Here is a 14,654-nt window from a genome sequence, read left to right on the forward strand (position 1 = left end):
GGCAGCATACCTCCCAAAATGAAATGTCAGGGCAACAGATGGGTGCCTCCGTCCGCCTCAGAAGAGAGTCTCTGACCACCACTTCCCTACGTTTCCTATTTGCGGTGGTGGCAGCAGACCTCCCAGCCTAAGGGGTATGAGACTTCTTCTCCTCTGCTGTAGGAGGTGATTTCTTCTCTCCTATATCAAGAAGAGCATAATGGTTTCCTATTACCATGTCAGGAGAGTTTGGAGCAGGGGTGGAACACTGCCTGCTGCCAGAAGTAACCAGCTGCCAGTGCCCACCCTGAGCCATCTCCTCCTCCACCAGTGGTATGTCATCAGTCCTGTGTACTGGGACAGCTACCTCATTTGTCTCCACATGGACACTGTCCAGGAATTGCTTGTGGATTTGGATGCTCCTCAACCTAGCCACCTCCTCCTGTAGCTCTCCCACCTGCTGCCTGAGACATTCCAGCAGAAGGCACCTTTCACATTGGATGGTTTCTCCAGCCTGGATATCAGTAAGTGGTATTTGCAAGTCACAGTCCCTGAAAAACTACCCTAAGATCTGGGTAGAAGCATCCATGCTCAGGTGCTCTGTCTGGCTACAGGTGCAGGTGGGGGAGACAAAAGCAGTGCTGGTACAGGTGTTGCGGGTCTCCCTAACCATCGTAGGCCTTCCACTGTCAAACTCCCTCTCAAACTCCCCTGTCTGCAGCCCCCTGTTCACTTCGCTAAGAGTTGTTACGTATCTGGGCACGCTCCTCACTCTGTCACTTTTCCTATGTTATCCTTTAGCCAAGTTGGAGCATGAAATAGATTTCTATTTTATAGACAAAGTATGATTCATGGCTTAGGACACTTAGTCAAGTACTTGAGAGACCCAGGTACAGAAATCTGCTCTGTGATAGACTTCTTGTGTCACTTTAGGCCTGTCACTTAGCCAGAGGTGACACGGAACTGTTCATAGTGTGTGAGGGGGGCACAAGTTAAAGGTTTTGCGGACGCACATGACTTCCCCATAGAGGTTGTCAATCTGTGGGATGTGCCCCCTTAAGGGTGAGTGGAGGAATGTTCTTCTTTTGGGAGAGGGGGTGAAAAGCTACACCAGATGGCTCAGCTGGCCTTGTGCAATGAGGCTCAGGGAGAGAGCACCACCTCCACCCCCTGACTCACATCAATGGGCCACTCAACCTCTCTGTACTGGGTGGGGCACAGCAACCAAAGCATCTGGGGGAGGGCACATGGCCCCATGTGTCCTTCCCCCCACCAGGTGTTGCCTCTGCATTTAGCTCTTCCAAGGTATTTAGGTGTTTAGATAGGCATGTAGTGGGATTTTCAAAACTGCCTGACCTGCTAAAGCACTTCTGAAAAATACCACTAGGTGTCTGTCTGCATCATTAGACTCCCAATACCTTTGAAAATCTTTCCCTTAGTGTGTCTGTACCCCATCTGAAAAATGGGAAAAGAGCACTCCCCTTTCTCACAGGGTTGTTATGAGGATAAATAAATTAAAGATGGTGATGCTCTCAGATATTACAGTAAAGGGAGCCATATATTTACCTGATATTAATAGATATAATCACACACCACATCAGAATCATCTAAGGGTTGTATTGTTTTGGTTGGTAACCCACAGACCTTCAGCTCCTGGCTGTTGGAAGCCTGAGCTGTGGGACAGCATGGCTGGTTTTGGAACACTTGATTGCCTTTTTTGCTCCCTGTCTGCTTTTCCTTCCTCACAAAGACAGGGATTTTAGCTATTTTCAGTAGATATATTCCATAATTAGCTGAATTTGCTATTGAAACCCAGAAACGGAACCTGGCCTATAACTACAACATTGTAGACTTCATCTCTAATCAACATGAGTGCTACATTTATTTACAATCGTTCAGGGGAAGTTCTATGGCCTATGATATACAGGTCAGACTAGATGATCATAATGGTCCCTTCTGGTCTTAGAAGCTAGAGCTCTCTAAAAGTTCTTCACAGACTTTCTAGACTAGTCACCCCTTGAAATCAAGATAAAATTAAACATCTAGGAAGTTAACACCTACACTTCTTTCCCACACGCTCCCTGTTGTGGTGTCTCACCCCTTATTCACCCTATGTTGGCTTCCTGTCCTTTTATGTTTGGTCCTTTTCTCCAGCTCCCTCCATAGCTGCCTGCTACGCTTTCTCAGCACTCACAAGGAGCAGATATGGTATATTCTTGATGATATATCCTGCAGCATATTGCTCTGATTTTTGTGTCATACTTTTACTGGGTATTGTAGCATACAAGAAATTACGATGTATGGTAAAACATTTGCCACCGGAGATGTTATTAATTATTCAGGTAAATGGATAATATTGTTATATATGTAATCCCCCTCCAAAAATGTGTTCTGATATTCTGTACTGTTCAGACTGCAACTTAGTTTTCATTTTTCCACAGAAACTGGGGGACTTCAACAGAATTTAGTTCCAGTGTAGGTGGGGTGGTGGTGTTGCATTTTTCGTTTTCTTCTAACAATCCTCGATAATTAAAGCAGTGGGCATCCACTTAAATACTGTAACACTAAGCAATCTCATATAATATTGCATTCCCTTTTATTTACCACTACTAACTCTCATGCACCTCTGCAGCACTTGCTGCCTCATCTGCAGGAAAGGCTATAGGCTACTGAACCCCAGGAAACCGGAGTTCTATTTCCAGCTCAGCCACTGACCTGGTGTGACGGAAGCATTTCTCCTCTGTTACCCATTGCCTACCTTTTATATTTAGTTTGTAAACTTCTTAGTTTGAGGCTTATTACTATGAGGCTAGTTATGTCACCCTGAGCCAAAATAAAGTTGACTAATATTTACTATTTATTGAAGTTATTTTCTTCAGTATCCAACACAGTATATATTGTAACATATAAAAGGTGTTGGATGAGACCTGCCTTCAATAATCACAATCCTATAGCAGCTAGAATAAACTGAAGCATGAGAGATTTCCAGTAATAATAATAATAATAGTCTGATGGTATGTTTTTTAAACGATGTAGGGCTGTACTCTGCCATCTGTTTTTAAACATAGTTTCTTATTGGCTTCAGTGGGAAATTTTGCTTAAAAATTAATGGCATGATATAGTCCTTTGTGCCTAGCAAACAATGCATTGCTTTAAACTGATATGCTATGTTCATGCTTCTGTTTTTTTGTGCTTAATAGGGATTGGCAAATATTCCAATATTTGTTTTTGGAGTTTCCATTATTCATAGTATACTCAGCTAATAAAATTAAAATTAAAATTACAATGGAAATAACAAAGTTAAAATGAGATTTCTAGCTCCATCTACACTGGGAGCTTCCCTTTATTAGTAGCTAGCCATCAGTGTATTGGTAATACATTGTATAGATAGGCCAACCCATCTGCACCAGTTGCGCTTATCCCAGTTTAAAACTGGACTCTTTCCACCAATGGCTGCAATCATGGGAAAATCTCCAGCGCAGACAAGTCTTCAGCTGGTCAGAGGAGTGGAGCTAGCAACAGCAGATATTGATCTTGGCAGATGGGAATGAAAAAGTGATATTTTAAATCTTAAACCAGAATTTAATAAGATGATGAAAGCACTACATGCAGGCCTATCAGCCTACATGCAGTCACTTGGGATACAAGGACTGTTATGGTGGGAGGAGGAGTTTCTGGACCTGTATACTTCATGGTCAGGCACACTGGTGATAACTGGAAAGTATAATACCTGTAGACGGCAGAGTTGTAGGGCTGTCAATTTTTGGAGTTAATTCAAACAATTAACAAAACCAAACTAACTCAATTAAAAAAAATCATGATTAATCCCAGTTTGATCACACTGTTAAACAATAATAGAATACTGATTTAAATTTATTATCAATATTTTTTTGATTTTTTTCTACATTTCCAAATATATTTATTTGTTATAACGCAGAATAAGACGTATATACGGCTCACTTTATAGTATTATTTTCTTACAAATATTTGCACTGTAAAAAAGATAAACAAAAGAAATAGTATTTTTCAATTCACTTCACACAAGTATAGTCATGCAATCTCTTTATGTACAACTTACAACTGAAGATTTTTTTGTTATATAACTGCACTCAGAAAGGAAACAAAATAAAACTTAAGAGTCTCGAGTCCACTCAGACCTACTTCTTGTTCATCCAATCTCTAAGGAAAACAACTTTGTTTACATTTATGGGAGATAAAGCTGCCTGCTTATTGTCACCTGAAAGTGAGAACAAGTGTCCGCATGGCACAGCTGTAGCCAGCATTCCAAGGTATTTATGTGCCACATATGCTAAATATTTCTATACCCCTTCATGCTTCAACCACTACTCCAGAGGGCATGATACCACGCTGATGACAGATTCTGCTTGATATGATCAAAGCAGTGCATACTGAGGCGCATTAATTTTCGTCATCCGAGTCAGATGCAAGCAGCAGAAGGTTGATTTTCTTTTTTGGTCGTCCGGGTTCTGTAGTTTCTGAATCAGAGTGTTCCTCTTTTAAAACTTCTGACAGCATGTTTATATATATCAGGGGTTGGCAACCCCTGGCACATGGCTTGCCAGGGTAAGCACCCTGGTGGGCCAGGCCAGTTTGTTTATCTGCCGCGTCAGCAGGTTCGGTGGACCGGGGCTCCCAATGGCCGCGGTTCGCCATCCCAGGCCAATGAGGTGGCGGGAAGAGGAATGGGCGAGGAATGTGCTGCACTATACGTTTTGTAATCTGTGCTGTAATTGAAATGAATAGATGTGAAAATGTAAAATACATCCAAAATATTTAAATAAATGGTATTTCATTATTGTTTAACAGTGCAATTAAAACTGTGATTAATCATGTTTTTTTTAATCTCATGATTAGTCAATTTTTTTTATTGTTTGACAGCACTATTTGCAAGTAGTAATTGTGAGTGCAGCCCCCGTCAGTATGACTTCCTATGCTCAAATATAACTTGTATATTAATACTTGCAAAATCAGCACAGACTGAGGCAGCATAGATCTGTCTCTGCTTCTTTCCCCACTCAATGCATTTCAGAAACAGAATCCAGATTCAGTCTTTCTCCATTATAAAGGTTTTGACTCCAAGTAATTTAGAAAATATCAGTTTAATAAGATACTGCAGATCCTTATGTCCCTAATATATGCCTCTACAGCCCTCCTTGAATAGTATCTCTAAATATTCACAGCTAACACCAAACTATATAACAGGGATCAGCAACCTCTGGCATGTGGCTTGCCAGGTAAGCCCCCTGGCAGGCTGAGCCAGTTTGTTTACCTGCTGTGTCCGCGGGCTTGACTGCTCCAGGCCCATGGGGGCTGCCGGAAGCAGCAGCCAGCACATCCCTCGGCCTGTACCACTTCTCCATTGGCCTGGAGTGGTGAACCGCAACCAGTGGGAGATGCGATCAGCCGAACCTGTGGATGCAATGGGTAAACAAACCGGCCAGGCCCGCCAGGGGGCTTACCTGGTGAGCCACATGCAAAGGTTGCCGATCCCTGCTATATAATATTTCAAACATGAGCAAGGTCTCTCATCCTGGATTGCTGTAAATCCACAAGTCTATCTAAGGTTTGCTGAGTAAAACATTATGAAAAGTGAAATACAGATCATTTAACTAGTGGTTTCAATTCAGGTGGTTTAGGCACCCTGAATTTTGCTCTAAATTTTGAGATGATATGAATTTTGACACTTGAAACAAACCTGCTGAACTTCCTAGTTTTGACAAGAGATACATATGTGGAGGTGAAAAGCTGCTATTCTAACTCACACCCCTCCAGCTTCAAAGAAAAGACTGAAAATATTTGTATGTCCCCACCAAAATTCTCAATATAAATATGGCAAATTGGCATGGAGATTTTTTTCCCCATTTATCTTGATGAGAGAAATGTTTTTTCTGTAAGAGCAGAATAATGTAATATTTAAGTAATACAGAACACCACTGTTCTAAATGTTCTTTAAGGCATTTAGAAGAAATGGTGCTAGTATCAGAGAATAATGTTCATGCCTTACATTTAAAATGATGGGTAATTTCACCATGCTTATTTCAGAGAAGAACAGAAAAATAAGCAATGTGATAATTTAATGTTTTTTGATGAATGGCTTGTTTAGAGAGTAAGTAAGATGACTCTTAGATGTATTTTGAATGCTGTTATAGGTTTTTTATGCTTCTTCATTTCAAATATCTTATTTTTTTCATTTTCATACAATTCCCTCCTTTTTACTTCTATTAGTTCTATTAATTCTCATTGGAGGTATTATTAAGCATTCTTTTATTACACTGTCATTTCCTCCATGTTTTGAATGTTTTGAATGATTTTGTTTCATTTTTCAAATGTTGAGCAATCATAAATCATAAAATTGCTTTGGTAGTTATTGATCTATCACAACAGATTGCATTGATTTTGGGGTCTCTTTGTTTCTTTTATTCTCTAGTGCAGTGATTTTCAACCTGTGGTCTGTGGACACTTTTCAGTCCAGACTATGTCTAAGATTTCCAAAGGGGTCTGCATACCCATTTGAATTATTTTTGGAGTCTGCAAATGAAAAAATGTTGAAACCACTGCTCTAGTGCCTTCCCTGAATCCAATTCCCAATAGTCCTGAACACTGTTTAGAACAAGAATGTAGACATGAACTACTTCTTAAATAGATTATGACATTAGAGCAGGAATCTGTCTATCATTTATGTCTTCACTAAGCTAAATCTCAACATGTTCCTAATACATATATTTACTTTTCTCTACTGCATTCCACATTATATATTGTCTGGACTAAATCCAGAGAAAGATGTTATGGACACAATAAGATCAAATCAAAATAGTTGTTCTGAACACTCCAGAACTTTGGAGTCATCTAGAATCATATTCTAACTTTTCAGCTCAGGCCCAATCCACTTCTAAGCCCTTTATTTTGTTTCTAATTATCTCTGTAGCTTTGGATTGTATCTGTAAAAAATGTGAAGTTGATAGAAGAGCTATCAGAGCCTGAAATATTAGTGTGTAATTTATTTTACAAACACAGGTAAGATATATTTTATAAGCTGATAAATATAGATTGTCACTGCTGTTGCATCAGATCTAGGGGGGAAAATACAAGAAAACTTCCATTGAAGATACATAAGCTATGTAAGAAAGTGGCTTCCTAGAGTTTATATATTAATATTAATGTCAGGAGACTCTGGTGATTTAATATACAAACAAAAAAATTCACACAGTGATACTAACACTATAACAAATAAAAACAATTTTTGTGAACTAACTAGGCTGCTTGAAAAATGGGACATATATGCAAGAATCACCAACTGTCAACCTCTGAAGGCAGATACTATGACGGGGTTCAAAAGGAAACTAGATAGATTAATTGAAGATATGTCCATCAGTGGCTATTAGCCAGGATGGGAAGGAATTGTGTCCCTAGCCTCTGTTTCCTAGAAGCTGGGATTGGGTGACAGGGCATGGATCACTTAATGATAATCTGTCTGTTCATTCCCTTTGGGACACCTGCTATTGGCCACTGTCAGAAGACAGGATACCGGGCTTGATGGACCTTTGGTCTGACCCAGTATGGCCGTTCTGATGACATCACCCTTGTTGCTCACACAAGGTTGTCTAACTGAGATGTATCTAACTGAGAACTGCCTGCATGCATTTCAAGATACCTAAATCTTTCAGGGTCCCAACTCACTTTCAAGTGCTCCGTGAAAGAAGCACTGAATATGACATTCTATCTGTGAATATAGGATTAACATATCATCTGAATCAATATAACCCTCGGTAACTCAGCTGTGATGTCATTGCTTGCTTCACCAGATAGATGTCCACTGCAGGTATTTTACAGCTCCTGCTGCCAGACCTAGCCAAAGAAAAGGAAAAGAAAAAGCCTTCCGTGTATGGCCTGAGGTTAGTGGAGCAGTTTGCAAATCTACCAAGAGCAAAGAGTCTATTGTATGTGGCTCCTGAGAATGTTGGAACATACTTGTAACGAATCATCCAGAAAAAAAAAATTCTGTGTTAGAAAAATCGTGGTTAGATTTTACTCCAGCTTTACATTTTGACATTTCTCATTGATAGATTCCAAATGTTATATAATTTGATTATTCTCTATCATAGTATAATGATAATCAAGAGCCAAATTCAACTCTGTTGACATGAGCACATTCAATTCAGTGGACTTCTCCCAGAAATAATCCTAATGTATGTGGAAGTTGCCTTTTCATATTTGAAAACCAAAATAGGTATTCTACAGATAAAGACTAATTATTGAAACTTTTGACATAGAATTGAAAACAATTTTAATTTTGGTAAAATTAAGCTTTTCTAGACAAAAATGTGAAATACTAAATTGTCCCAAGCCTGCCATGATGCCAAATAGGTCAAGAGACTCATCTGTCTATCTGCAGCTGATATTCTGTTCTGATAAACCCCATCATATTTTTTGGCAATCATCATACTAACAATTGAATACCACGAAAATCATGTGAGTAGTTTGGTATATCTTGTGCATGACCTTTGCTGGAAAGTGATATTTTTGGTGATTCTTGTTATGTGAAAGTCCATTGCAAGAAAATAAAACCAGTTTTCCATCCTGTTTAAATACTGGTATAACCCCCAAGGAGATTACCTAAATTCCTGGGGCTCTGTCTCCTGGCAGCTCAGGAAGATGTACACTGTCCCTGGTAGTGAGGGGGAGTCAAGGCATACTCAGAGTCTGCCAGGCAACCAATAGAAAGTGAAATGCCCCTCCCAGGGAGTTCAGAAAAGGGAAGAAGCCATTTTTGAGTCAGTGTGGAGCCAGCCAGGGGAAGGGCAAGACTGGCTGTGTGGGGAGCTGGTAAGTCCCAGGCCTTCATGCAGGGTTCCCCCGAGAACTGGCCTCTAAGGACCTAAAAACAAGATCCCTGAGCTGGGCTTTTCCTTCTCCACTAATGAGTCCCAGTTTATAGAGGTTTTTCTGGGAAACTTCCCCAGCCAGGCTGACTTAGAACTTCAGCTCCCTAGGTGAGACCAGTAACCACATGGTCAGCTCTGTCCTGTCTGCTAGTTTAGGGCTGCTGCCAGCTGTGACTGTGTCTGGACACTGGGCTAGGAAACTGCAGTTTGGATTTTAGTGCAGTTGTGTAATCTGCACTTTGAGCCCTGCATCCTTTTGTGGTGAGGGGAAATCCTGGGGCCGAAGCAGCTTGATTCCTGCCTGAAGAGGATCCCTGCCAGCAGAGATCAGCTGCTCTGCAGTGACCGAGGGGTCCACAGTCATTTCTGAACCTGAAGATCATTCATGAAGTTTGTGAGTGCACCATCTTTTTTCAGGGGTCGGGAACCTCTGGCACACGGCTCACCAGGGTAAGCACCCTTGTGGTCTGGGCCACTTTGTTTACCTGCTGGGTTGGCAGGTTTGGCGGACCATGGCTCCCACTGGCCGCGGTTTGCTGTCTCAGGCCAATGGAGGAGGCAGGAAGTGGCGCGGGTGAGGGATGTGCTGACCGTGGCTTTCCACCACCCCTATTGGCCTGGGACGGCGAACCATGGCCCGGGGCAGCCGGAGTCAGCCTAACCTGCCGACGCGGCAAGTAAACAAACTGGCCCGGCCCACCAGGATGCTTACCCTGGCGAGCCGTGTGCCAAAGGTTGCTGACCCATGTTTTAGTTAGTCAGTCAGGGAATTTGTTTTGGGGACCTCCTACTTCCTGAACTGTGTGCTCAAGCCAGGGAGTAAGGATTTGGGGATTTTATAACCTGCTGCATATTAAACCTGTGGACAGATTCACCATCTCCTCCCACTAGTAAGTCCTTTGGGCTGTACTGAACCCAGTTAACCACACTGCTAAAACACTGCAGAATTATTATTTTTTTTGTGGTCATAGGGCATCAAGGGCCCCAACAAAGTATGCATACCAATGGGACACTAATCTTGCATTTGCTACATCAAGTCACATGACTGGGGAAAGTCACAGGCATTAGCAGCATGGGTCTAAAAATAGAGAACCTAAAAATGGTGTTTTATCCTGTTATGTTATATTTGTCTCCTGTTTAATATAATTAATGTGTTTGTGTTATTTCTTAAAAGTCTCCAACTATCTGGCAAGTAAGTGGGGATTATCCTGTGGTTAGAATTTTCCTCCCAGGCTGCCATGGTAACTTTGCCAGGAAACAGCGAGGGAGGTGAAGGCATTGGCAAATACATTCATAAAAAAAATAAAGAAAATACACCCTGCTAAGTGGGTGGCAGGTTCCAAAGAAACCCAAACCTGTCCATCAAAATCTGTAAGCAGACTGGCATTAAAAAAGGTAACCAGGTGGAAAGGGGGCACTATGCTGGTTTAACAGACAAAAGCAACTTTCATATGTAAGGGTTTACAGTTAAACATATGCAAACATTATAGGTTTTGTAACCTATTATTAGAGCAGGTTGGCAAGTGGTGCAAAGTATCCTGGTCTGAGTTCTCTGACTAACAGTGGCACTCATGAGAACACTGTTCAGCAGGATGGATGACTCAAGTACTAACATAACTAGATTAAGGCAATCTTGGGTTTAAGGCACACAATAACAGAGTCCCTGTGCAGCTATGCTCCCATGGCTCTGCCCCCAGGTCATGTCCCCACTCCTGGCTTGGAGTAGCAGGGGCCACTGTCTTCTCTCCAAAAGGCAGGAACAGTGGTACGGGTAACCCTTGCCCTGTGACCCTCCTGTCCCCCACAGCAGGGATCCTCTCCCTACTGAAGAGGCAGGGTGGCACTGTAGGGAGGAGAGGCGAAAGTACTTAATCTCAGCAGCCAAGTATCTACTTGGATGTACGCCATTCAAGCAGTGTGTTTTGGAGATAACACCCCACTGAGATGCAGGACAGTTTTCTCCGCTCAGTGCTATCAATTCAGGGTGTCCACAGTTTCAAAAAGTTGTTGCAGCATTTACTCCCCAAGGAAGTTTTCAAGCTTTTCTTCACATCCATGAGGGCTGGAAAGCTTGTGATTTTTTTTTTTTGGTTGTTTTTTGGCTGTTGGTTGGTTGGTTTTTTTGTATGAAAGCTGAGATTCTGTTGTAATGATATGACTCAGGAGCTGGGGCTATGACCTATGCCTTCATCTGGCCCTGACTATGTAAAGTAAATAAATGAAAAAAAAGTGCATTTTACAATTTATGCATCCTGGGTGATATTTGTCTTTATGCCAAAGCCTATCAGAAGGCCTATGCAGTACTTAAATCCTATGTAAGCCCTTGAAACGGGGATTTCATGATACACAGACCTTCAGTTGGCCTTCTGCACAGGGATCTATTTCACCTCATGAAAACTGTTTATTATTTTGTGAATTTCATACTTCTGGGATGAGCAAAAGGATGTAGATTTCCTTTGAGGAAGGCAAAAATGTATTAGGTCACATCCTCAGGTCTGCATTGTCCATTGCTAGTATCACAAAAGTGACAAGAGCCAGAGAAGGATTCCTTTTGCTTAGGGAAAGCCAGTAAGTGGCATAAAGCCAGCATAGCAATCTCTACACCAGCAGACGTAGAGTACTGAATCATAGCGAGCATTTAAGAGAGGAGAGAGAAGGAGGCGGGCTGAAGTATGCTAAGGTGTGAGAATGAGCCCTAGAAGATAGTGGCTGTCTTTGGAAGTTAGAGCAGCCCTAAATCTTCTTAAACTTATGTTGGGAGCTGAACTGAGAGGATTGGAGGAGGGGCAGAAAGGTGTGAGGATCTCGCTTCTTGACCTCAATGGGCTGTTTATTTATCGAGGGAGTGCAGGAGCAGTCAATTTTTTAAAGAAAAGCTATGTGTGAAATCTAAAACTTCTGTGACTATAAATTGGTAAACAATACATGCTCTAAATCTCATGGGAGTTACTATAACATTTTCTCCAGCCTTCCCATTCACTTAGCACTTAGCACATTAAATAATTTAGGAGATGTTTTTTCTCTTATATTTCCAAGCAACTTTTGAAGGAGCATGTGGCCATATGTAGCATATGTAAAGCAAATAGAGATAATGAGCAACTTAAAAGACAATAGTGAAATTTAATGCTGCATAATAAAAAAAACAACAAAACTGAAAAACAAGCACTATATTTACTATTCAGAATCAAGAACTCTAATATACCAAATCCCTGCCAATTATTATACTGTTATGCTGTTTCTAAAATATGGTCAACATGTATACTAGATTAATCTGTGTACTATAAAAAGACACGGGCCAGATTCTGAACTGATTTTACAGAAATGTAAATCAAATCACTTGAGCTATCCCAATTTGTACTAGCTAAGGATCTGGCCTCATCTGATTTCACTGGAATTACTCCAATTTTGCACCAGTTAATGAGATCACAATGTAGGGTTATCACTGAAATATCATTCTTTATTTAATAACTTCAAACTATTTCTTCTCAAGAACTGTTTGTGATCTTTACATCTTTACAATCTTGTTTTTCTAACAGAAAAGGCTATGGTAGAAATGGCCTCCCCTTTGTTCTTTCACAAAGGAGAGAAATTGGTTGGAGATTACCCTGGTATCCTTGGGCTCTAAAAGTACTTAGAATATGAATAATGATCGAAAAAACAGGAATAGAGCAAAAGGTGAGAATCAAAGAATATTATTAAACAAGGGCTTTCTAAAACAAGAAACACATATTGAAACAAAACAAAAACCTTCCAGAAACTCAAGGTTTTGAATTATTTCAGAATCTGAAATCTGAGAAGTATCTTTGATTTTTTGTTTGTTTGAAAGACCTGAAAAAAAGCTACTACTCTTGTAACAAAAATAACGTAACATTAATTGAAGAGAGACTTTGGGCCTGATCCTTCAAATTCTGAATCATGTGAGATCTCCTAATTAAATCAATGAGATTCCTCATTAGATTCAAAGTTTACAGGATTGAGCCTTTGTTCCAAAATTTGCTATGCAGAAAAGAACTATATTTTAAAACTAGAAAAGAATCTTTAAACAGATTTCTTCTTAGAGCCAAGAACAGAGAGATTTAGGACTGATCTGCACCTAAAACTTAGGTTGGACTAGCTATGTTGCTCAGGATGGTGAAAATTCACACCATTGAGTGACAAACATAGGGCTTGTCTACACGACCGGATGGACTGGTGGGCGGTGATCAACCTAGCGGGGGTTGATTTATCGTGTCTAGTATAGACACAATAAATTAACCGCTGAGCACTCTCCCATCAACTCGTTCTGGTGGAGTACCGGAGAAGTGCAAACGGAGTAGACGGAAGAGTGTCAGCTGTCGACTTGCAGCAGTGAAGATACCGCGGTAAGTAGATCTAAGTACATTGACTTCAGCTATGCTATTCATATAGCTGAAGTTGCATATCTTAGATCAAATTTGTGCAGTAGCGTAGAAAAGCCCATAAAATCAACTTAAGCCCCATTATAGACACTGCTAGGTTCATGGAAGTATTTCACTGTCAGGGAGGTGGATTAAATGCAGCAATGGGAAAACCACTTTTGTCGCTATAGCAGGTGTTTACACTATGCACTACAGCACAGATAGGATTGCTTGTAAAGATTTTCAATGATCACCAAGTGCCTTCTTTTCTCTTTTAATGTTTTGATGCTTTAAATAAGGCAAAAGTTTCATTTTGAGGCTCAATATATTACTCACTCCTTTGTCATTCTTGTTTTCATCCTTGTTTTTACAGAAGCATCATCAAGAGTATAAACAAAGCTTCAGAAATAGTAGCTGTGGGGGTGAGACACAGAATAGGATGGTATAACTTCCAGAAAGTCTTTGGAACAAGTTTAGAAGTAATGCAAATGCAGGTATAAGATTTGTTTCAGAAACCTGTTCTGGCTCCCTTTGCAATTAAGAGCAGAAAAACTAATGGTTTTGATGGTGTGGGAATATGCCCCACTTATAAGCGGCAAAGATAATCTTCATTGATTTGTCATTCAGGTGATGGGCAAAACAAAAATAGCTTACATGTCAAGGGGCAACATGCAGGATACATGTATTACAAGCAGTCTCCGTAATTTAATTTGTGCCTACACCATCCCCCGTATGGCAATCACAACTCCTATTGACTTCAATTTGGAGTTGCACTCATTTGTGTTGCCAAGGATGAAACTGACCCTCATAAAATAGCATTGGTGTAAGATGACCTACTGAATGACAAATTCGTGTTAGATACACTATACTGCTCACATATATTTTCTTATTACTTCAAGCCTAGGTCTATATTATGCCGTTTTTTTTTTACAATGGATTTACACCAGCAAAAAACTGGAGTAATACTGTGGTGAATCAAGCTCCAGATGTGTAATTTACATCACCATTTATATCACTGTTTAATTTAGTCAAGAATATTTTAAAGATCAAGGGCCAGATCCTCAGCTAGTGTAAACTGGTGTAGTTCCACAGGCTACAATACAGCTGTGTTGATTTATACGAGAAGATAATTTGGTCCAAAATTTTACTTTGAATGTAAGATGAAATAATTTTTAAAAAATTACTCTGCTGATTGATAACATGTTTTATGGAAACTAATCTGTATTTTCCACAGAAAGAAACATTCTGGGGTCCTTGTTTCTTATTATAATTTCGATAATGCTGTGATAGAGGCAAAAAAAAACCCCCTATGAAAATAGCTGAAAAGAAAGTTTAGAACGAATAAATAGGGCCAAACACCTTGACAATATTATGAAAGAATTTACTTCAAAATAAA

Source organism: Gopherus evgoodei, chromosome 1, assembly GCF_007399415.2.
Source record: "Gopherus evgoodei ecotype Sinaloan lineage chromosome 1, rGopEvg1_v1.p, whole genome shotgun sequence".
Lineage (NCBI taxonomy): Eukaryota > Metazoa > Chordata > Testudines > Testudinidae > Gopherus > Gopherus evgoodei.